This window comes from Hyaena hyaena, unplaced genomic scaffold, assembly GCF_003009895.1.
Source record: "Hyaena hyaena isolate Hyena2069 unplaced genomic scaffold, ASM300989v1 scaffold_26, whole genome shotgun sequence".
In the NCBI taxonomy this organism is placed as follows: Eukaryota; Metazoa; Chordata; class Mammalia; order Carnivora; family Hyaenidae; genus Hyaena; species Hyaena hyaena.
The window spans coordinates 2,629,784-2,655,463 of record NW_024080658.1 but is presented as its reverse complement, the minus strand read 5'-3'; the positions used below and the strand labels follow the sequence as shown (position 1 = coordinate 2,655,463).

General features: G+C 37.2%; 1 long non-coding RNA gene across 3 annotated transcripts in view; it reads left to right on the top strand.

The window, feature by feature from the left end:
• The window catches only part of LOC120228666, a 247,575-nt gene that overhangs the window by 98,313 nt on the left and 123,582 nt on the right, over positions 1-25,680 (top strand). For 2 of the 3 annotated variants that reach the window (XR_005527552.1, XR_005527553.1), the window contains exons 3-4: positions 12,806-12,936; positions 15,798-15,972. This is a non-coding gene — a long non-coding RNA (uncharacterized LOC120228666). The remainder of the gene's footprint in view (positions 1-12,805; positions 12,937-15,797; positions 15,973-25,680) is intronic. The other variant, XR_005527554.1, reaches the window with a different exon arrangement.

The following is a 25,680-nucleotide window of genomic DNA, read 5'->3' as shown; positions in this document are numbered from 1 at the left end:
ATTCTATGTGGTATTTAATTCAGAGAACTCCCAGCTATACTGTTGGCTTCCAATACATGTGGACTTGGTTACCAAGTTCATTTCAAGAAGTTGGTAATGACTCAGAGTCTTTCAAGCTTGCTTCTGGTGCAGTTTATATTTCTAACTCCTGTGGTTCTATATATTCTTATTTTTGAATAGAACATTGAAAATAACAATATCTGTATGTATTTTTATTTGCTGAATTATATTTTTTCTGGTGTGATAAAGACCTAAAAATACTTGCAAACAGCCAGAATCAGTTTAATGATGCAGTGAAAACAGCAAGGTTCAAACTTGTTCCTTGAAGACTGCTGCACAGAAATACAGGGATAAGCTATTACCTATGCAAAATGTAAGGAATTGGACATTTACATAAAAAAAGAAATCCAATTAGAAGAAAAGTACCCAGAGAAATAACAAAAGGTACTCATCTTACATTGTTGGAAAATAACAAGACAATATTTGAATTATCATCCTTTTCATCAAGATCTGGATTCTGGTCCTGAAGCAGAAAAAATACTGAGTTTTTACTAAATGTAATAGAAATTTGAGATGAATTTCTGGTGAAAGTGTTTCATGGGACTTTTTGACAATGAAACAAAGACATGGACAGTATGCAGTTTCCGGAGTGAATTATGAAACAAGACTTTTATGAAGCTTTGCCAGGCTTACATTTATGTGTAAGAGTTTTCTTAGCTGTTTGTATATCTGTTTCTTTATGTAAAAGAAACTTTGTGACATTAAAATTAATTTAAGAAAAATAAATAAATAAAAAACATCCATGATAAGAAAAAAATAAAGTTTAAATATGTTAATTAGATAATTCATCATTCATAAATATATTTTTGTTCAAAAATAAATAAAAATAAAATAAAAAGTGTTCTATCAACTTTCAGTGAACAGATGATAAAAAAGGTCTATAATGTCTATTGAACAGAAATATGTAAAGAAAATTAATTTTGACAAAATCACTGACAAGTGATTTTTAATGTTAAGGATAGAAAAATGGAAACTATAATTTAATTGTGTATTACTACAATAGGTCAACATGTAGGCATAAAAATTTCCCCTCTATAAAGTACAACCTTTTTTCTGTGTGTTGTCATATTTATTTTATTTTGTAGTAAAAACTTAAGACCTACTATATAAAAAGTTTTACAAAGTAAAAAAATTCATTCCACTTCTATTTTCTAAGTTTTTTTTTTCACTTCATGTTATAAGTGTTACTCAAAATGTTAAAAATGTGTTAAAAATGATCCTTTGAATGACAAATATCTTTCCCCATATTTATAGGTCACCGTGGACTATGTTATAGTAACAAAGAAATTCGAAAATCTCAGTGGTTTAACCCAGTTAACGTTTGTGGCTTGTTAGCACAAAGTCAAAAATGGAAGTTCCTGACTGATGGTAATCCTGGGTGGCAGAGACCCCAAGAACCACCATCTTGAGCCTCTATGAGGTTTGCTACCTCATTGCTACCTCTCCCAGGTTCAGAGTTGATCTGGTTACTGTCCTGCTAACAGATGGAGAAAGAGATATAGAAGATGAAAGAATGGTGGAGATTAGGCAAGACATTTCATGCACAAGCCTGGAAATAGCATATATCACTTCCATCTGCATCCAGTTGGCCAAATCCAGCCATCTAGGACCAAGCTATCAGCAAAAAAGGCTGGGAAATAGAGTCTTCCTGTGTGACAAAGAGGAGGGAACAGGATCAGTGAGCATCTAGACAGCTCAGTCACTCCATCTGTGTTCCCTTCCTGTGCCTTTCTACCATTGCAATCGCTTAGTGAATGATGTCTTTGCATCTCTCCCTGTTCCTAACATGCAGTGAAATACCACAGACGTCAATGGATTTCAAACCAAGGAAGTGAATTGCTTTCTTCCAAATTAAATATTCCATGCAATTTAGTATATTAAAAATAGATGAATATATAGCCGTTCTGGCTGGAGTAGAAATGAACAGTCAGAAATATTATTTAAATGGCCTTTTCCATTTACTTACACACACTTCCCCTTTCTACCCACTGAACCATTTCTACTCACTGACTCTAAGTCGCCGTTGTAGAATTCCTGGGTTCTGATGAATAGAAGTTGGAAAGCATTGCAATAAGCAAAGTGAAGCTTTTGAACAGGGAGTGTTGTTTAGAGAGATTAAAGTTTAAATTCTGGGGGCGCCTGGGTGGCTTAGTCGGTTAAGCTTCCGACTTTCACTTAGGTCATGATCTCGCGGTCCGTGGGTTCGAGCCCCGCGTCGGGCTCTGTGCTAACTGCCAGCTCAGAGCCTGGAGCCTGTTTCAGAGTCTGTGACTCCCTCTCTCTCTGACCCTCCCCTGCTCACGCTGTCTCTCTCTCTCTCTCTCCTAGAAATAAATAAAAAACATTAAATAAATAAATAAATAAAGTTTAAATTCTGGTACGTAAGGCTGCTACACCCTACCCAATACTTTTCAACTTTATCTTATTCAACTCTACTCTTAATGTTCCTTAAAGGTTTTCAACTCATTTCAACATTTGTGTCCATGTATTCATCCTTTTAACGTTGTTTTTAATGTTGAACTTGCTTTTATTTAAGGGTCAGGCATCAGGAAAACCATGATAAAGACTCTGACAAGGGAAAGAATTCTCATAATATAAAATTACATGAAATAAAATCAAAACATAAAGTAGAATATACAATTTGGTGATTAGTAAGGTAGAAGAACCCGTTTCTTTATAAATAAAGATACATGTTGAATTTCTTGTTTGTCTAACCCCCTCAGTGAGCTTAAGGCCCACCTAAGAGCAATTAACCCAAAAGGCTGCCTTACTCTCTGGGAGCCCAGGCCAATCTGCAAAAGCTACCAGACCCAGGGAAGGAGCTTTCTTCCACTTCTAGGATTTCCTCCCATGCAAGAAAGGCCACAAGGAACAGCATCCATGACAATATGGATGTTAGAATATTTCATTTTCTTGTGCTGATTGATTAGGGCAGACCTCTGTATTGTGCTGTCTTATTTATAACCCAAAACTAAACTGCTATGATCTTACATTTCTGAGTTCTTCAACATCTCTCCCAAACCTCTCCACCATTACCACTAAGCAAAACTGGCTAAAGCCTGGTCTTTTCCGCCCAATTTACTGTTCACTTTACTTGTATGGGACTTTTCTTCTCATAATGTCATTGACATGGGGCAGAGGTTTATAACCATCCTGTTAATTGCAGAGCAGACATAATGTCACCTTTTTAGAGACCTTTGCTTCATGTGGCCTGAACCAAAACATTCCTGTCTTATCGTTATTCTTAAGATTCCAGGAATGCAAGCATAGCTCCCCAAAGAATTTACACACATCACAGTGAAACTATTTCCAGTTTTGCACTTGTTCGAAATTATTTTCTCCTGGAACAAGTCTGGAATGGCTAATTTATTTATTACATATACAGATTACATACACTACAAACCAACTATTCACACCATTGTCAGAATACGGTACAGGCAAAACACCCTTGTGCAAACAGAGTTTTACCACATGCTTTCTTTCTACATGTGACAAAATCAGATAATGCTTTCTTTTTTTCTGTTAATGAGTAAGTAACATTGTCTGATCTTCAAAATGTTAAACTAACCTTCCATTCCTAGAATAAACCCTACTTTGTTGTGTTATTTAATCTTTATGGATTATATGTCTTTTGTGCTACTTTTAATAAGTAAAATGGCCAGATTTATTTATTTTTACTGTGATGTTGTCTCTGGTTTGTTATCAAGTTTATGCTGGCTTCATAAAATGAATTGGGAAGTATCTGTTTGCTTTTCTATTCTTTGTTAGATTTTTATGTAAGATTGGTCTAATTTCTTGCTTCAATGTTTGATGTAATTCTCAATGATTCCAACTAGATCTGCAGTCCTTCTCAGTTGTTGTGGAAAGATTTTTAATTATGGTTTCAATTTCTTTAAAGATATAAAATTATTCTGATCTATTTCAGATAAACAATATTTGGAACATACTTAAACTAAAAAAATATCTGTTTTTGTTTATCTGAAATTCAGATTGAACCACATCCTGTATTTTTCTGGCAACCCTATAATGTCCTCATTATATTGCAAATGTCTGAATGAGTAGTTATTTGTGCCTTTTTGCTTTGCTTACTTTCACTAGAGGTTTATCAATGAACTAACTTTTGGGTTGTTTATGGTCTTTATGTTTTCATTTCCATTAATTTCTACTCAAGGTTGTTGGTTTGGTTTTTTTTTTTTTTCTTTTTCCTTTTTCTTGTTTAGCCTTTAGTTTGCACCTCTATCTTCTTGGGCTGAATTTTTTTGTGATAAGCAAGTTAGATGACTTATTTTCAGAAATAACAAAAGCAGTGCTGTCTAGTTAACAATAGGATTACAACCTACTGGAAATATGTACGAAACCCCCCCACACACACACACCCCACCCAGATGGAGTCCTAAAGCCTTAGACATTTCACTTCCTGGTTCTTCTTCCCCTCTCCATTTTGTGGGCTTATTTTCATAGGCCTTGTAATGAGCACATGCCAAAGAACTGAAGTCTCTGCCACACCTCAGGGAATGTACTTTTAGCTTTCCATGGGCATAGGTGACTTCCGGTAAGGCTATAACCTCTGTAGTACTCAACCAATGAGGAATCAGGGGAGGGGCTTCCATGCTAGGACATAAATTGCCTACTGTTACTGCCCATGAGGGTGCCCCATCAGACACCACTCTTACAAGAATGTTGATTAAAGCCTTGCTTCACTGTGCTCCAAGTCTCTGAGTCCGTCCCTCCTTTGATTGGGGCAGTGGTTTTCTCACAATTTGATCTTTAGTTTTGAGGGGGTTTTTTCTTTTTTATTATAGGAATATAAATTATCTTCTGTGCATGATTTTAACCAGTTCACAGAGAGTCATTCTCAGGGACTTAGAGTTTATTTTGTACTTGATTAGGAGCCTATTCATTTTATGCACACACATGACCACTTCATATTTTCTCTTTTTTTTAATGTTTATTTATTTTTGAGAGAGAGAGAAAGAGAGCACGCACACATGTGAGCACAACTGGGGAAGGGGCTGGGGGGGTGGAGGGCAGAGGATCAGAAGCAGGCTCTGCTCTGAGAGCAGAGTGCCTGATGTGGGGCTTAGATTCATGAACTGTGAGATTATAACCTGAGCCAAAGTCAGATGCTTAACTGACTAAGCCACCCAGGCATCCCTAATTTGCTCTTTTAGTGCATTCCTCTTACTGTGTTGTGAAAGAGGAAGTTTAGGAGAGCAGAAGACTTGAAGTGGAAGAGCCCAGGGCTAAGGTCAGAATATTGAAAGGCAGCCTTTAGGGGCACTCAAAACAGTCATCATTAGTAGAGAGAAGGGGCAGTGAGAGAAGAAAAGTCCTCTGGTTCATACCAGATCATAAAGTTGAGGCCACAGAGACTAGGTGAAAAAAATAACTTCTTGAAGTTTTATAGTTTACAGTTGTGTTTCTGATTATGATTATCCACTAGATGTTGCATAGTGGAATATGCAGTATTATATTAAAACATATATATATAGTTAAATATATATATTTTTTAATATATATTTTTTTATATATATATATATATATATATACATACATATGTATATATATTGTTAAGAAACAAAATTTAACTGAGTAAATTTGAAGATCTAACAAGTAGATACAAGCTCTGAGGAAGGAGGGTGGGGCAAGAAGTTATTAGCAAAAGAAAAGCTTGTTTCAGGTCTGGTCACTTTCCCTGAGGGTGAAGGGCAGAAGGTCTTATCATGCAGATTACCTCATTCCTTGGCAGCAAAGAGAAGGCCCCAGTGACCTATTATTTTATGGATAATGAAAATTCCAGATTGATTGCTTTAAAATCCCACTCCTGGAGAGGTTGAAGCTGCAATTAAGTCTTGGTTTGCTACCTTGGGGACAATTGGTTCCACCTTGGGCCTGTAGTTTTCTTTTTAACTCTCTTTGTCTCTATATTTCTTTTGAATATGTAGCAAACCTCTAAAAGAACACATTTAGTAACTGTTTATACCTGGTTACATAGCTCACCAGTACTTTAGCTTCTTGGGTATAACTAAGCTTCACCTGCAAGCCTCGGGCCAAAGATTTCTTTGACCTGGACTCTCCAAGATAGAGCTTCAAGCATTGGCCATTTTGAAGTCTTCCTGGGTTTACCCATTCAGGGGAAGTCATGGACTTGAATCCATTCCACTCCTTAGCCTATCACTTAGTCTTTTCCGTTCATCTGATTTAGTGAGGTAGATGCTATCTAAAATGTTTTTAGCAACTTGGTAAAAGATAGATTATAAGTAAAGTTGGAGATAATAAAGAATAAACTGTCTCATCTATTTTAAGAGAAAATAGCTGAATTGAACTCAGAGCAAGTCATTCTATATTGAATTTTTTTCATTGAAAGAGAAAAAGATTGGCCAGGAATAAAATTTTAGTGGTGTGTTCATTGATAAGGCATTTTATCTTTATATCTGAGGTAGACTAAAAAATTTTTTTCATACAAATAATGACTAAATGTATCTTTACTGAATGGCCATCTTTAGAACCTAGCAGAGTTTGAGATATCAAAGGGAATTGAACCTAGCAATTCTCCAAGAATGAATTGATATTTATAAATAGGGCATTGTGTCTTTCTTGGCATGTTGGGAAGAAGTGCATGGTTTCTTTCCTCTTTCCACTGGTTCTCAAGATTTGCCACATGCAGGGTTGCTTAGGTGACATGTCTGTGGGAAGGGGAAAAAATATCCTCTTCAAAGGAATCAATTTTTGTTGTTACAAATTTGGATCTTTGGGTAGACATCGGCCAATTCCTTCTGAAACCTGAAAACATTATGTTCCCGCCATCATGTTAATTCTTAGGAAACTGACATCTTTAAAAGGTGTGACAAAGAAAAAAATCACTTATAAAGCCACATAACACTATCTTATGTATACACACTATATGACATATCGTAGTTCAAGTTCTAATGACAGCGGATAGTTCCTTCAGATTTAATGCTAAAGTGGGTTTGGGGGTGGTTACAGGATAAAGAAATATACTTCCCTTGATCATAATTAGTTGTGATTCTTTATTGTATTTAAAATCAACACAAACAAGCTGATGTTCCACTTGATACCCTTTTGTGTTAATTGTGAAGTTTCTAGGTGAGGACTTGGTAGAGTGAATTAGATGAGGAATGCTGGAATTATTGAGCTGCCAATGATGGTTTCACTGTATTGATTTGTTTTTCCATTTTTCATTGATCCATCTTTTTGTCCACGGGTGGCTGGGATGAAACCTTAGAGAGTTGTTCATGAATAAGCCATCTTGGTGATGGGGAAGGATATGCAATTGTCTATCCATTCATCTAAAATGTATTGATGTTCAGATGGAGAGAGAGATGAAATATCTGCCCTTACAAAGCCCCTGGCAAATAGCAGAAGGAAATAATGTAATATGTGCTAATAACAGAGCCATGTATGGAATGTAGTGGGTTCAGGGGAATAGAAGGGGAGGAGACAAATAGCACAAGGTGAAATAAAGAGGGTCTGGGCAAGGAGAGTCGCAGTGATGATGGAGGGAAAGTAGATTAGACTGCTTTGGGGAGAGGAAAATCACAGAAGTTGAGTGTTTGGTTCTGAGTCCTGATATCCTGGTAGTACTTCTTTGTACTATACTAGTTAGATTATTCATACTGAATACGTTTTTAAAATTCTCTGAACCTTGGTTTACTCTATACTGGTAAAATGGGATAATAGTACCGACCTCACATGGTTGTTATATGGATTAAATGAGATAATTTCTGAAAAGTTCTTGGTATCCAGTGCTTCAAATATAGTAATTCTATATATGTTGACTGTATATATGTTCTCCAGAGAAGCAGAGCCAGTGGTATATAGGTATATATTATCATATTCATTATAAAGAATTAGCTCATACAATTATGGAGGCTGAGAAGTCCCGTGGTCTACTGTTTACAAGTGGGAGACTCAAGAGAATGGGTGGTGTCACGCTAGTCTGAGTCTGGAGGCCTGAAAACCAGGAGAACTCATTGTGTAAGTTCCAATTTGAATGTAGGAGAAGACCTATGTTCTCACTTGAAAGTCAGAGAGAGCAAATTTTCCCTTACCCCACTTGTGTTCTATTCAGGTCTCTAATAGATTGGAGGTGGCCCTCCCACATTGGGGAGGACCATCTGCTTTATTCAGTTGTCTTATTCAAATGTTAATCTCATCCAGAAATAACCCCACAGACATACCTAGAATAATGTTAAACCAAATATCTGGGCACTCCGTGGCCCTGTAAGTTGCCATCTAAAATTAAACATCACAGCTTTATAATTACAATCAGAAATGGAACTTGGGTAAGAAGTGAACTTTTTTAAATCCCATCACCGCCTTGTACTATCAGCAAGATGTTGGTCAAGTTGCTTCATCTAAGCCTTAGTTCTGTCATCAGTGGAGTTGGGACTATACTATTTATTTTGTGGGGCCCTTTTCAATGAAATGGATCAAAGAATGAAAAAAAGCATAGCCCCACATCAAAACTCAATAAATGATTGCTACCATTCTTGGAACTGATTGAGAAAGAGATGTTGAGAATGATATCCTTAAATTTTAAAGTGAGTACTAGCTGGATAGTCATGATATGCAGAGAATATGGAGGAAAAACAAGCTTGTTTAAAGAAAAAAAAGTTTTATTTTAATCATGGATGAGTTTATTTGGTGCTATGTTAGGTAGCTGGATATAAGGATATGGTTCTCAGAAGTGATTCAGACGTAAGGATTTAGCCTCGTGTATTGGCAGCAAATGAATTGTATCTGATTCCATGAATATAGATTGGATTTTCCAGGGAAGGGAAAAAGCTGCAAGTTTCAAACCTTTGAGGGTAATGATGGAGAAAACGAAGTCCATGATTGAGATTGGGCTAAACCAGTGGTGTTAGGAGGAAACCAGGAAAGAGTCTTACTGTGTGTACCAAAAGGTAAGAGTTGTGTTCATAAAAGCATATAGACACCATATGTCAAGGGGAAAACAAAAAATGCTGCTTGCTGGATTGGCCACATGGAAGGCACCTAGTGATTGTCATTTCAGCAGTTTCTGTGGAGCAATGTGGGCAGAGGGCCAGTTGCAGGGGATTGAGAAGAGAATGGGGAAAAGAAAGTTAGGATGTAGGCAGTATGGGCTCAAGCATGACTCCCAATAATCCATACCATTGAGGCATTTATGTGGCTTAAATGTACTGGACATCCTGGGAAGTTTGGGCGTGTCTGTGATACAGTGGGTAGTGATATCCAGGGAATTGAACTTAGCTTCAAGAGCAACTGGTTCATTGCAAGCGCTCAGTCAATGTTAGCTTATGTTGGCACCCAATGGAATTGACACTGTCATTAGACAGACACTCTGTTTCCTCTTATGTCTACTCTGAGCCACTGCAGAGAACAACTTGGCTGCACAGCTTGACAACGAATGGGAAAAATGAGGGACTGGCTAAATGATTCATCTACATACATCAAATCAGAGCAATTTGCTTGAGGGTTGCCTAGCAATAACACTATATCCTCCCTCTTTCTATTGCCCTCCTGAAAGCTACATTCATCGTATCTAAAATCACCCTTTCTACCTTCACACTCCAAAAAGGAATCAGTATTATGGTGTTTTATGTATATGTATGTATATATGTATGTATATATATGTATGTATATATGTATGTGTATATATATATGTATATATGTATGTATGTGTATATTTATATATACAGTAATATATAGTAGGCCCCACACCCAACATGGGGCTTGAACTCAGTCAGAGCCTTGTGACCGGGAGTAGCATGTTCTTCCTACTGAGCCAGCCAGGCACCCCTGCTGCTATTTTTGAAAGTCCATCTTGAAAGATGGACTTTTTCCTTCCACCTCAATCCCTTCACTTTAGATGTTTCACTATTTTAGACATAAGCCCACATAGACCTATGTTATGCTTGTAACTCATATAATATTTTTATCAAAAAAACTTTATCATATTATAAAGCTGTTAAGGAACAGACATTCTCAGGCATTGTTCATGAAAGTGTGAATTGCTCTAACCAATCTTTTCCAGAAAAATAAAGTATGCATTCTTTGACCTAGGTAATCTCATTTTGAGAAATATATCCTACATAAAAATAGCCACTAAAATATAAAACTAGTCAATGATATTTCATATATTATTATTTGTAGTTGAAATTGAACTGAAAACAACCTGATTATCTTATTAATAGGCAGAAAGTTAACTAAATTATAATACTCCTTAATATAAAGACCAAAGGGATGTATTACTAAAAATAAAAGCAAAGAAGAAATCCATATGTATAAGATTATCTCATAATTGGAACATAATTAAAACATTTTATTTCTGTGTTTATATCTCTGTGAAAATACATATTTATTTTGAATATGATTTTTCTAATCTTAGAGAAAGGGATGGATGGATTCTCACCAAACTCTTAACATTGGTTATTTCAGAATTGAGTAGAAATGAGGTAGAGTGAAATTGTTAATGGAGCCTGCTTCGAATTCTCCCTCTTCCTTACCTTCTGTTCCTCCCTCTGTCCCTCCCCACACACCCTGGCCCCAGCCATGCATGTGCACATGTGCACTCTCTCTCTCCAAAAAAATTTTAAAACATAATTTAAACTTTATTTTTATTTAAAAAGTGAAATGAGTGTTGCTCCCTGTCTTTAAATGTAGTTATTCCTAGAAGGTGTTCTGGATTCTCACATATGCTTTTGATTTTATTACTATGTGAGGTAACATATCAGGAAGTTCACACATTGGCAGAGATTGGTTTATTGATTTCATTTAAAGAAATTAATAATAATAAATATTAACAAAAGTATTACTATTACTAACAAAAGTATTAATTACTATTAATAAATTATTAATGTTATTAATTATTAACTAATGTTAATAGTGACATTAGTAGTTAATTTTGTTAACCACCTGAAAGGGCAGGACATGAAGGAATGGTATTCAGGCAACTGAGTGTTGATCAGGTAGTAGTCATGGAAAAGAGGTATTGGAAAGATCCCACGCTTATTGCAATGCCCCATTCTGGTGGAATTCTTCTGTAGGGAGTAGGTTGAAGGAGGTATTGGAAGGTCACAAATACTCTCAGAATATAGGTAAAAGGACTGGAAAGAGCATAGGAAAAAGAATGGAGCCCCTGAAAACCTTGAGGGAGATCACTCAGCTTAGGGAAGGAGAGCTGGGGAAGAGGGGAATAGAGAGTAATGGGGGTAAGAAAAAGAGAAGTTGGTACAGTGTGTGCTTGGGCAGCCTAAGGGCAGGTGACAGATGCGCACGGAAGATGAATGCTTCGAGGTGGGGAAAGGGTGGAGAGGACATGGGAAGTTACCCAAAACAAATACACCTAATTTGAAGTTGGCCTAGCATTGGCGTGGCTTGTATTTTGTCTCATCCACCGGCCAAGTGAATTCCTAGGGGTAATTTATAAAGTGAGAAAGTGTGAATTAACATCTTCATTTACATAATCATCTTTCATAACCAAGATGTCTTAAGCATCCAAAAGGTTTAATGTATCCAGTGTGTGCATAATAGCTTCAAATGATATATTTGGACAGAGCCCTCTGAGATGTTTCATTCTCCTTTGCCAAACACAGAGTTTCCTAAGTGAAGAAAAAGAGTGCTCAACAGAAGAACCATGATAAAGATATAAAGGGCACAAGCAATCATGGCAGGGTAAGAGAGAGACAAAAAGACAAGAAAACCTAGCTTTGATCTGAGATGGCACAAAGTAGCTTTGACAACCTAGCTTTGATCTGAGATGGCACAAAGTAGCTTTGACATCTTATGTGGGTCATTTAAATTCTTTAGGTCTTTGTTATATCATCAGTAAAAATGAGGAAACCTATGATTTCTGTGGTCTTGTGTGATACTCAGTTCTCTTAGACAAGGGATGTTTTTGAAATTGATGAACATGGTCAGAATTGGAGAGAGTTACATGTAATGAAGACACACTTCAAGATAATATAAGATTGATAGCTATGAGCTAAAGTTGGAAGTCTCACTGACCTGGGTTCAAATTCTGTCTTTACGTATATTAGCAGATGATGTTGGCCATGCTTCTCTGTGCTTATTTCCCCATAAATAAAACTGAGGATAATAACAGGTATCTAGCTATCAGTGTGATCAATGGGAAATGAGATAATATATGTTAAGTGCTTAATGATACCTGATAACTCGAAAGTGCTCAGAATGTGGTAGTAAATAAAATGAAATATTTCTGCTCATGCAAAAGTCAGGATTTTCTTTTCCTTTTTCTTTTTCTTTTCTTTTCTTTTCTTTTCTTTCTTTTCTCTTTCTCTCTTTATTTCCCCCTTCCTTCCTCCCTCTTTTCTTTCTTTTTTTCTTTCCTTCTTTCTTTCTGTCTGTCTATCTGTCTCTGTCTCTGTCTCTGTCTCTCTTTCTCTCTTAAGTTTTGGTTTTTTCCTTCCCGATTGGGGGGAAAAAAGGGTTTGTAAGTGTCTTGGCAGTAAAAACACAAGTAAATATGGTAGTGATTTAGCAATACACAGTAAACATACCATTCCACAGCAGGAAGGAAGGAAGGAAGAATCAGGAGTTGAGTAAACAAAGGAAGAATATTATTCAGACAAGGAACTAACCAACTCAGTGGCTAAAAATACTGTGGAATTGTCAAAGAAACTGAGTTTTTCCTTGGGTCAGGAACCCTGTGATTTATAAAATACAGTACATTTCCCTTCATGACTGTTCCATCATGACTTCATGGTCCTTCCATTTCCAGGACTACCCAGCTTTTCTAGCCTCAAAGGGGTCACTGATTGAGTTCTGTGGATATTTTTCTACATGTGTCTTGGGTGAGAGATAACCTAGATCATCATTACCACTACATAATGCCTCAAGTTCAAAATCCTGGTAAGTGCTAACAACACCTGAAGCTTCATAGCCCTCTCACAGGCTGAGATAGTTAAATCCTTCCATCTGCAATATTTAACTTAATGTGACAAAAATAAAGGTTTCAGAAAAGAGCAACAGTGTTTTTGCATGCAAACTTTGGACATGGCAGTATGTGGCTAACCATTGTTTTGGCCACATTAGACAAGCAATCAGTACTTACATGTTCATTGACTTCTATGCACTGAAATAAGCCATGATTCCTATCCATGATGAGCTTACAGTCCAGCAGTGACACACAGGAAGGAGTATTTTGAAGAAAAGAGTGACCTAATGGTGACAAGTTGAGAAAGCTGGTATAAATTCCTATCTTCCAGAAGTTCCCAAGCTGACAAGAGGGACAGAAGTGGAAGGGGAATGATTCTATGGTGTGAGAGTTAAAATACTGGACAGAATGAAGGAAGTAGATGAGTAGAAGAAACCTACTAGAAGGTTATGCTGTGTGTCCATGGGAAGCAGGACAAGCCTTGACAAGTTTGGAAATTTTATTGGAATATGGAGAGAAAAGATTGGGTCAAATTTCTTTTTCCTGTTCCAACAACTAATTGTTATTTAATTAGTAGGATAGGCCATGCCTTTTTTTTTTTAATTTTTTTTAATTTTTTTTTTTTCTAGGAGAGAGAGAGAGACAGCTTGAGCAGGGGAGGGTCAGAGAGAGAGGGAGATACAGACTCTGAAATTAGCTCCAGGCTCTGAGCTGGCAGTCAGCACAGAGCCCAACGCGGGGCTCAAACCCACGAACCGCGAGATCATGACCTAAGCGAAAGTCGGACGCTTAACCGACTAAGCCACCCAGGCGCCCCCATGCCTTTTTTGTTTGTTTGTTTGTTTTCCTTCTTCTTTTTATTTTGCCTAATTATTCTTGTAGCATTTTTGGCTACAAAATTACTTAGCATGAGTAAAATTATGAAGGCATGGCACAAAAGTATCCAAAGGTTGTCTGCACTTAAAATGCATATCAGAAAAGAATTCTACTCAAAATGTTTTTCATGGTCACATTATTCTGTCATCATTAAATGTCTTTATCTGGTCTAGCCTTTCAACGAGACCTTGTGACCTCCCATTCTTTGTGAAGGATCATAGATAGATACAGAATGGAGGTAGCTCCATGTCAGATCCCCAGAAGCATTCCTATGTGAGCATGTGGGTTCACATGAAGGAGCAAGGAGGAGACGGAGGCCCTGCCTTTCGGTAAAAGGCACATTTGATCTTTCCTAACCACAGCAGAGGACAAGGCAGGTTTCCTGGAAGAAGCTCAGGGGAGGGAAAAGGAAAATTAGAAGGCTTCATCTTAAAAGTTGGGGCTAAGCTTGAATTCCTAATTGCCACAGGTCTTTTCCAAGAAGCATGCCCATCTGTGGTGTACCAGCCTTCAGCTGGGTGGCTCCTGCATCGTGTCTGCTTAGGAAACCCAGCTGATGGCACCAGCACCATCAGTTCCTTCCAGGAATGCTATGCCCATCTTCTCTGGTTTTCTGTTGAGTTGGTCTGGCCCTACTTAAGAGGGAAATAATTGGTATTCTTTACGCCTGTGTCGGGCAGCAATTTCCCTTTGAGCCACGCTTTACCTCAGGGCCAGCCTTCTGCAAAATTATGCAGTAGATAGTTTGTTTTTAAGCATTTCCCCCCCGCCTCTGGTGCCTGTCACTCACCCTGTCCTACTCCCCTTGGCCCACATTTTTGAGACCCGTACATTTTCTTATAACTGTCAAGATAACTAAACCCTTAGCACGGTGATATCCGTACTCAGCCAGTAAACAATCCTTCCTTTTGGAATTTTTAACTTGATTTAGAAGTTACCCGTCTTTTGTCCCATTCTACCATGTGCCAGACACTATGTCAAATGTCATGGTTATCACAATAAAGAAGACATGGTTCCTATGCTTATGGAGGACACAGTTTCATGAGACATATAGGCAAGAATATCCAGTATTACACCAAAGATGCAAAGGCATGAAACAGCATAAAACATTGAAAGAAATGTCAAGATAGCAGAGCATGTCACTAAAGCCATGCTGGGATTTGTTCTGCAAAGGCCACTAAACAAATGTGCTATAAAGATGGAGATGAGAATGAGCTTTATCCTGAGGGCTGTGGGAAACCCATAGGCAAGTTATACAAGAAGGTGATAAGATCAGATCTACAAATTAGAAAGGTTTCCGAAGACAGTCAGCGAATAGGATCACCTAGTGTATAGCAGAAATCTAGATGAGAGATGGGTTGACCTTGATGGAAGTTGTAGTAATGTAGATACAAAGGAAGGGGCAGATTTGAGAGATATTTAGGAGATAGAAATTGCACACTTCAGCAATTTCTCATGTCATTGTTTGGGGGAGATAAATAATTTTTTAGGATTCTGATAAAGGCTAGAGAATGATGGTGTTTTCCCAGAGATGTGGGATGCACAAAGTGGAATTATTTGAAGACTCTTCCTTTTATGGTGATGGGTGTAGCCCTCAGACATCTATTAATAATTTTATATGTTACTTTCTTACCAACATGGCATCAGATTGGCTACATTAAGTTAAATTACATACCTCTTTTATTATGCCCTTACAGAATTTTGATAATACTGGCAGTTGTAGAGACCATAATAAGCAATTATGAAGAAGAAACATCCTTCTTTTGATTGGATGGTGGGGTGGAACAGGTTATGGAGCTACTTAGAATCACTTTGCATGATCTGGACTACTGGTCATTGTATTTACATGCAACACTTCCTTCCATGCACACTTAATTTTTCTCTCACTTTAATAAAAAAAAATCTCTAATTTCTGTCCCCTTTAGCTTTTAATTCATTCTCTTATCCTTTGCCATTCCAGCATTGCGCAACCCTCCCCCTCTGTACAAAGTACAGGGGCATCAGCATGGAGACCTCCCAGTTCTGCGTATTGGCAAGGAAATGGAATGGAGGCTTCTTTCCCATGGACCCAGAATTCAGAGAATCTCTAATGCTACCACAGAAGACTTTTTGGAAAGATGTGATTACTGAGCCAAGTAAGCATTCCCAAATCCTTGCTATTTCCCAGACATATAAGCTCAGCAGTATTGACAGAGCTTAGGGAAATAAGTTCCTTGGGAAATGAGAAAAATAATATAATGTTAAAAAGCTCCATGTCCCCATTTCCATTGTTTCTATCAGTGCAGCTCTTAAATATTCATTCATTTTTCCCTCTGTTTCTTGATCTATGGGTATTAAGTGAAAGCCTTAAATTCCCCATTCCATAATCCCACAGAGTTTTGTAAGGATATGAGGGAAGAGAGAAAGCAATAGACTCTTCCCAGGAGTCAAAGAAGGAATAGCAATGGATGTGAATAGAAGAATATTTAATAAATAGCATGGACCCAGAAATTTTACAATTTTTGTAGCCTAAACCTAATAGACAAATACTTTCACCATTCACATGATTAGGTATCTAGGTACGTAGGGCCCTTCATCATGTGGTGGGAAAGAACATATCCACTTGTTATGCAATATGGACCTAGGAAGTGGTTTTGGATTGGTTTTGGCTTCTTTGAGATGGTTTTGGACAAGATTTTGTTATGAAAGCTAAGCACAAGTTATGATTGCATGCTATAAGAATGCCCCTTATTCATTGGTTGTTCAGTCTCCTAAACCCACATTGAAATCCTGTAGCCTTATTGATGTCAGAGGCAATTTAGAAAGAAAAGGATAAGATTTAGCTACTGAAAAATATGGAAATGGCTTTGATTCTATGTATGAGCAATGCAATTGCAACAATGATAAACAATGCTTAGTTCCACTTGGCAGAGACACATACCTTGGATGACTTTATTCAAGTGGCATGCTGGGACCCCAACAAATTAAATGACATAATAGGGGTTAAGCATAGGAAGGCAAGGTCACAAGACATTCCAGTGGACTTAAAGATAGGGGAGTGGTGTCACATTTGTTAACTCCCACTTTCTATCCTAGATTGAAAAATAGTGAATCACGTAACAGTTTTATAGAAATACAAAATTCAATAACCAATAAAACCTAAAGATTGAGTGAGAGAAAGTGGAGGGTATATTCATTTAAAGGAGAATTTCATAGAAATCCTTTGTTCTTAAATTCTACCAGAATTCCCACAACAATGAAATAATAAGGCTGTGATTTTCATGAGAGCAAAAGCCATATATTTTCAACTTTGTATCCTCAGCAACCAAGATAGTTTCTGGTGCTCAATAAATGTCTGTTAGCTGAAGGAATATGTGATCAAATGACTATATTTATACTGTGATACCTATAGTAAGGTAAACTTTGTCTACCCTTTATCTATTACCAAAAGTCAACAAAGTTTTTCTATTATAAAACTTTTAAACTTTTTAGGCTAAGAGATAGAATTGAGAAGATTTTGTAGGTACTTTTGTAACATGAGAGAAAACAAATTTCCACTATATTTCACTGATGAAATTAAAAATATAATGATCATTGAGTACACATTTTATGTTGGAATGAGAAGAATCGAATTCTTTTAGAGGGCATAACATTTCATGTAATTGGGTTTGATGTCCACATCCTCAAAATAGCTTGCAAATGTTTATCTATTAATACTGACATGTAATGAGATTTTAATTATTTCATTTAGAGTTTGAATTTTGTATAATATTTATATATCACTAAATATTATTTATCTTTTGATCTTTTTCCTAACATTTAAACATGTAATAAGCATTTTTATTTCTTAAGCCGTACAAACACAAGTGGTAGACTGGATTTGGCCCATGGGCTGCACTTTGCTGACTGACCCCTGATCTATACTGACTGTTTTTGAAAAGTATTCAATTTATTTATTTATTTTCAAAACTGTCATGGAAAATTGAGTTTGAAAATTTATACCTAATTTCATCATTTGCAATCTCTCGCATAGCACAAGAGTCTCTAAATTTGAGAGTTTTTCTCTGTTTTTTAAAAACTACTTTCATGTGGGTATTGGTCTGAGAACCATCCCACCTCCCCAACCTCCCCTCCAAAAATAAAATTTACTGCGATATCGTCTTATCTGGTTAAGATAACCTCACTCGTAAGCTTAGTATGATTCTTAGCAAGGCTGGGATAGAGAGCAAGGACTTCACAAGAACTTCCTCTCCCTGGGATAAAAATACAATGACAAGGACAGAACCCTAAGGAACTGCCAAGCCCACTGGTTGCCCAAATTTGAAGTTGTTTTTCATGTTTTCCTTTTGGTCGGAAATGCTTGAAATGCTTCTGTGTCTCATAAGCCTTGCTCCCTGCTGTCACTTCCAGCCTGTCTCTCCTCCTTCTTTTTTCAAAACCCCAGATTCTTTGAGTGCATATCATCGACTTCATTATCCATTACCCTTCCTTCTGGCTCTCATGGCCACCACCAAACCATGTCTTCATCTTCTGGCCTTTTATCCCTCTGTGAATCACCACGTAGAATGGTGGTGAAGAGCAAGGTATCTGGAATCAGACTGACTCGGTTCAAAGCTTGGCACTATCACTTACTTGCTGTTCTCTGTCTCTTAAACTATGAGATGGGCATAAGCATAGTACCTACCTTATAAGGGCATTGTGAGGATTAAATGCAAATTGTTTTTTTAAAGAAGGGCTTAGAACAATGTCTGTCATGTGAACATGATATTAAGTGAATCAGAGCATTTACCATCATTGAAAAATAATACAATAAATACATACTACATACAAATACAGATAGTACTAACTGCTAATACCTACCGAATGCTTCCTAAGTGCTAGGCCCCGTGGAAAGCACTTTGTACAGGGTACAACAAATAGCACTCTGCCTTCCTGCCCCATAATACTTCTCTGATCAATACACTTCCTCACTCTCAGAGACTCTTAATTCTTATCCTCTCTCCCCAGCTTTCAAGCATCCCCTTTACATCTGTCTACTCTCTTATACCAGTGAAGCCTACTTTGTAGAAAAACCAGATACTATTGGATGTGCCCTAACTTATCTTTTAACAGTTAAATCACCTTTTCAGCATTTGTACCCAACTACTGGATTACCCATCCTATTATAAGATTAAGTTTATTTTTGTTACTGTTAATGTCTTAGATTCCTTTCCAATTCTTTTTTTTTTTTTTTAATATTTTATTTATTTCTAGGAGAGAGAGAGACAGCGCGAGCAGAGAGAGAGGGAGTCACAGACTGAAACAGGCTCCAGGCTCTGAGCTGGCAGTCAGCACAGAGCCCGACGTGGGGCTCGAACCCACGAACCGCGAGATCATGACCTAAGCGAAAGTCTGACGCTTAACCGACTAAGCCACCCAGGCACCCCTCCAATTCTTTTTCACAAGGAGTTGGCCCATGTATATTTCATACATCAAAATTTTTCCCATTTTAGGATCATTCATATTGACATACAAAATGCCACAAGTCACCTGTCCTAAAACAAATCTGAAACCAACCCCGAACTTCTTTGACTCTATATCCTTCTTTGGAAACTATTGTGTTTGTTTTCTCTGGTGTATAAAAACCTTTTAAAAATATTGGCTATATTTACTGTCATGTGTTCTTTATCTCCCTTTCTTTCTGCAATTGCTTTAATAGAACTTTTAATCCCAACCTCCACTGAAATTGTCTTTATAAAACTGATAGCAGATACTGTTGATTATCTATACCAAAGATATTTCCATCCCCCTTTTTTTTTCACATGTACCTCACCTCCTCCTCTTCTTTTTCTTCCTATTCTCCACTCCTTCCTTTTTCTTTTTTGTCTTCATCTTCTTATTTTAGTTAAGTTTTTTTATTACATTTGGGCATTTTTCTCATGTGATGAAGGTAGATAACCAAACCCTTTCCCAGTCCTTGGGATGTGAATTATAATTGGTCTAAGCAAAAAAGCATAAATAATTCTATTTTTCTTGACAATGACTGGCATAGACTCTGATTTAAGACCAATGAAGGTTAGTGGATTTTGAGTAAAATTCTGGTGGGGGCATATGTGGGCACTTCTTACAAGAGAAGGATAGAAGAAAAAAACCTCCTTTCTTGGATGTGATTATGTCTATATGAAGTTTTGGAGATGTATAGGCATCTTGCTAACACCTAAGAAGACTTTGTCCACACTCAGGATGGCAGAAAAACAAGATGAAGAAATCTAGTTCTTGGTAGTGTTGTTGATCCTTTGAATTAAGAAACCCTAGAATAGCCCAGGGTTTAGGCATATTAATATGTTAAATAACTAGCCCCATATTGTTTAAGATAATCTCAGTTGGGTGCTTGTAGCTTGCAGCAAAAAGAATTCTGATCCAGATCTCTTTATCCTTATTTATTTGATGTCTTGCATTTGGTAGTATTTGTCATTGTTGACCTCTCTATCCTTCTTGAAACAATGTATCTTTAGGTTTCTGTGACTCACAGTCCCTTTCTTTTACTGCCACCTCATGCTACATCTTGAGTAACTTGCTGTCTGCAATTCCATCAGGACTGTAAATTTTAATATGTCATAGGCCCCATTCTTATTTCTCTTGGATTCTTTGTAGTGTCTCTCTAGAGAATTCACCCATTCCAGTGGAATTTATGAGCTAAAGACTCTCACTTTTAAATCTATAGCCCCAGTCTCCTTTCTGAATGGCAAACTCTTGTACCTAACTACCTATATGACATCTCCACTTGCATGTCAACTAGCCATACTAGTCATGGAAAATGGAAGTGTTTACCCCCTACTCATAATATTGGCTCTCCAATAAGGTTTTGCTGTCTTACTAAATGTCCTTACCACACAACCCTTGGTACAGGTCAAAAATCTAGGATTTGGGGATTTTTATTACTTTATTTTCCTTACACCCTGTACACAACTTTTCAGGCTTTTTCTCCAGCATGTGTTCAGCTGAGTTCGGCTACTACTCACAACTCTCACTGTTAAAACTTGAGTTCAAGCTTTCATCATTGCCTGTTCTGTAGTGGCCTCCAGCACTGCTGATCTCCATGCCTTCACAGTGTTGTGACCTTCCCTCACATAGTTCTTCTTCAGAGTAATCCTTTTAAAATACAAGTCAGATTAACCATGAGAGACTCTTGAATGCTGAGAACAAACTGAGGGCTGATGGGTATGGGGGGGAGGGCAAGGGGGGGTGATGGGCATAGAGGAGGGCACTTGTGGGGATGAGCACTGGGTACTATATGGAAACCAACTTGACAATAAACTATTTTTTTTAAAAAAGTACATAGGATTCAAAAGAAACTAATTATATTAGAAAAATTAAAAATATTTTAAAAATAATTTGTGATGTAGTAATGCATATGACTTCTTTAATGATATGCTAAATAAAGTGACAGATCAAAAGAAAAATAAAATAAAATAAAATACAAGTCAGATTAAGTCACTTCTCTGACTAAACTATCCAAGACTTCCCATTAAAAATGTCAAGCTCCTGGTTTTAGCATATGAAGCCTTGCAGGATTCAGATCTTGCTCACCTCTCTCTCTCTCTCTCTCTCTCTCTCTCTCTCTTTTTTTCCTTTCTGTCCTGTGTCCTCCTCAGTATCTTTGCACTTGATCTTCCTTCTCTTTGAAACAATCTTCCCCATTTCTCTTTTCCTCCCCCTCACCCACTACTTCACCCAGATTTCTCCACAGCTGCCTTTGTCTTGTACTTCAGGACTAAATACACACATCACCTCCTAAGAGAGATCTTCTCGGACAACACAAGACATCCCAACATCCACATTCACTCACTGTCACATTGCTATTTTAACTTCTTCATAGTGAATATTAATAACATAAACTACCTGTTTATTTGTTTTATATAAAATTATGGCTTATTTTCCCAATGACAATGTAAGCTCCTTAGGTGGAGGACCCCGTCTTTTCTAACTGTATCACTGGTGTCAGTTTATATTTGGAGTCTCTATACCAGATTCAGGACCTCACTCTTAGGTGAAACCATAGATGTCCATTGTTCCCTTTGCTTCCAAGCATTGTTCATCTGGTTGAGATCATAGCAAATACAGGTGCTAATGCACTTTACCATTTTTATGTGGGACAATCTTTATACATTATGTTTTACCTTCTTCTCTTTGGAAGTAGAAGATATTTAGAACACAGGAAACTTTGAAACTCGTTGGTTATAGGCTTGAATATCAGCCATGGCGTTAGGTAAAATCTTCACCCCTTTTATTCTCAATTTCCTCTTATATAAAATGGTGATAGTTTTACTTACTTTTCAGAGTTTCATTTGCTGGGATAAACAAGCAAATTTCACTGCATGGAGGTAGTGATCAATCAATATCATTGCTAACATTCTTTATTAACTTGTTGTATCTGTAATTTTCTTAAGAAGGTAGATGCCGGAAGAATTGGGCTTTGATCCAATCTATGGACTTCAAATCCCACTGGCATCAGCTAGTCCTGTGAGATGCTGTGTATAACCCCTTTAGCAACAACTTTCTCTGAGCCACTTTCTCTTCTTTGGTTTGGAAGCAGATTTAGACAAAAACAGCGAATTTAGGGGCGCCTGACTACAGTCCCATTAACTTGTTTACTGGGTTGCATTGGGCAAGACAGTAAATTTTAATTTATTCTTATCACTTAACTTTTATTTTCCTCATTTGCATAGCGAAAATAAATTTTCACTTGCAGGCCCTATATCGTGACTTTTGTAGTAAACATCTCTGAGTTTGTCTTTTGAGGATCATCTCCAGTTCTCCTGGATCTTCCTCCCAGTTCTGCTCCCATTTTTTGTCATCCATATGGTGTCTTTAGGAATAGAGACAGTTCATTAGCCCAGCAGGGTAGGCAGGATCAACAGAACATTTGGTGCCAGGAATTTTGGAATTGACAAGTGCAAAGAAAGTTAGTATTTCTGTAGGGCCAGACATTTTAAGATATAAATCTTTGGAGCTGTTGGTATCTGGGGAGCTGGTGAAATCTTTCTCCCAGTTTCCTGCCAAAGGGAGAAAACTTGTCTGCAACAAGAAGAAATGAAAGACATGTGCAGAGAAGGCCATGGAGAAGGGTTGCCGTGAAAGACTTGGTAGAGTTCGAGTTGCTGGTTCTAAACATTCCTAAAGCCCTGCTACATCCATCACCCTCATTTGGTCGCTTGTTTAAACTTCTTTGGAATTTTTTTGGCCATACTTTATCCTTTTTTGCCTAAATGAGTGAGAGTCCCATTTCTGACACTTGCAAACAGGGGATCCAGAAGCCAGTGGGCTTTTGTAAGTTATGTGCCTTCTCTGAGCCTTAGTTTCCTTCACTGTCCAGGGCATAATACTTACATTTAAAAACCTAGATGGTGCCTGACACATGATTGGTGATTCCTATTAGGTAGCTGTTCTTATCATTAACAATAAACTCCTGTTAGTAATAGACCCTTTTTGACCCACTCACCCTCTGTCCCATTGTGCCTTGTGAGCAGGCTTTGTGAGAAAAAGCAGACTGAATGTGTTCCAGAAGTACTATGAAGCAGGAAGTGTTTCTAACAAAGACTTCTAGAAAGCTCTCATTTTAGTCAGGCTAAGGAATTAATGGAATTAGGAATTGGTGAGTAATGAGAAGAGAGATTAGCAAGGCTGATATGATCTGAATTTCTAGAAGAGTTCTAAGTAGTCAGTCTCCAGGGTATGAATTTAAATAATCTTGGTCACATTGCAAATAAAACTTTTGATTGCTACCTCCCCAAAATGGCATTTTTTTTCTTGACTAACATATGCTATTAACAGAAGTGGTAGGAAACAGAAAATGAGGGAAATGATAGAAAATAGAGTAAGAGTTTTAAGACAGGTGTTCTAGAGGTGAAGAAAATAAACACAGAGCCATTCCTTTCCCCCCTTAAATAATGGAGGAAGAAAGCAAGGTATGAAAAAATATTAGTTTCACTGTAACATAGACAACCAATTTATGCTTTTTTTCATTAATAAACTTTGTTGTTTAGAGTGTTTTTAAGCTCACAGCAAAATTGAGCAGTAAGTACAGAGTTACCATGCTCATTCTGCTTCCCTTCCCCCTACACGACCTCCCCATTATCAACATCCAGAGGAGTATATGTGTTACAATCTTCCTTCACTTAGTAATATGCATTTCAGTTTCCTCCATTTCTTTGCTTGGCTTGCTAGCTCATTCCGTTTTAGCAGTGAATCATATTCCCCTGTCTGGATATGCCACAGTTTATCTCATATGAAGGAAACCCTGTTTTTGTTCCAAGTTTTCCAAATTTCAGCAGTTATGAAAAAAACTACTGTAACCATCCATTTGTAGGTTTGTGTGAACATAAGTTTTTGATTCATTTGGGTAAATACCAAGAAGCATGTTTACTGGATCATATAGTAAGAGGATGTTTAGTTTTAAAAGAAGTTGCTAAACTGTCCCCCAAGGTGATTGTATCATTTTCCACTTCTGCCAGCAATGAATGAATTCCTGTTGCTCCTTATCCTCATCCCCACCAGCATTTGGTGTTGTCAGTATTTTGGATTTTGGCCATTCTAGTAGGGATGTGGTGGTATCTCATTATAGTTTTAACATGCATTTCTGTGATGACATATAATGCGGAGCCTCTTTTCATATGCCTCTTTGCCATCTATAGATCTTCTTTGGTTAGGTGTCTTTTCGGATCTTTGGCCCATTTTTTAATCAGTGTTTGTTTTCTTATTGTGGAGTTCTAAGAGTTCTTTGTATATTTTGGATAACAGTCCTTTATCAGATGTTTCCTGTGCAAATATTTTCTTCTAGTCTGTGGCTTGTCTTCTTATTTTCTTGAGATTGTCTTTATAGTCTATGTTTTTGAAAATTGAAAATAGAACTATTTCTTGTGATGTGCTTGCACTGATACACCTCTGCTTTAAGAACATCTCAAGGCCACGTATAAACTTCACTGCTACTCCATCATCTACCTCTGATTCTATGAAAAGCAGTTGTCTATAGGCCAACTCATGCATTCCAGACAGTCACCTCAGCTATTACTGTCTCTTTCATTTAACATATTTGCCAAAATTGGAGTAAGCAGAGATAGATGAAATGCAATACAGCCTTAAGTGATGTCAAACAGGACTAAGTTCAGCACTTATTTTTATAATCTTTATCAACATAGTACAAACATAAATGAATTGACTTTATCTCTTCCTACTGCAACAGAGAGAAATGCAGAGTCCTCCTTTATGCTGACAACCTTGTGTTCTCTCCGAGTAAACTTAGAGGCACTATGAGTCCATTGGCATCTGACTTCCGTAAGGAACAACTCAGCATAAAATTCTACGAAACAAAACAAAACAAAACAAAAAATCACTTTATTTGGCAGGAAATCAATTCTAAATACCCTTAGGCAACAAGTCAATTTATTATGCCTTTTGTAGGGATTCAGTCACTCTGGGCCCATAAATGGTGCCATTCTCTTATTCAGACATGCATTTTGCTCCTAATTCATTCTGATGACTCCTAAGGATGTCTAGTTCTTAAAATGAGATATTTGCTAGCTTACATACTGATGTTCTTTTATAGATGAGGCCAACAGCTGGTCACACACACACACACACACTGCTATGAGATAAATGTTAAGCAAGACTAAATCTTTTTATTCCATGTTGCCTGGTTTTGAACTTTAGAGTTTCAGACAAATACACATGCTTGAAAGGATCAAACCTATGCTCTGAAAAAAAAAATTATTAACTTTATCTTTAGACCTTCCTGCTGCTCTCCACTATTACAGTTACATTTTAATGCATGACATATTTCCATTCTTGCCTCAGCTTCCAGGAAACAGAATAGCATTCACTGTCAA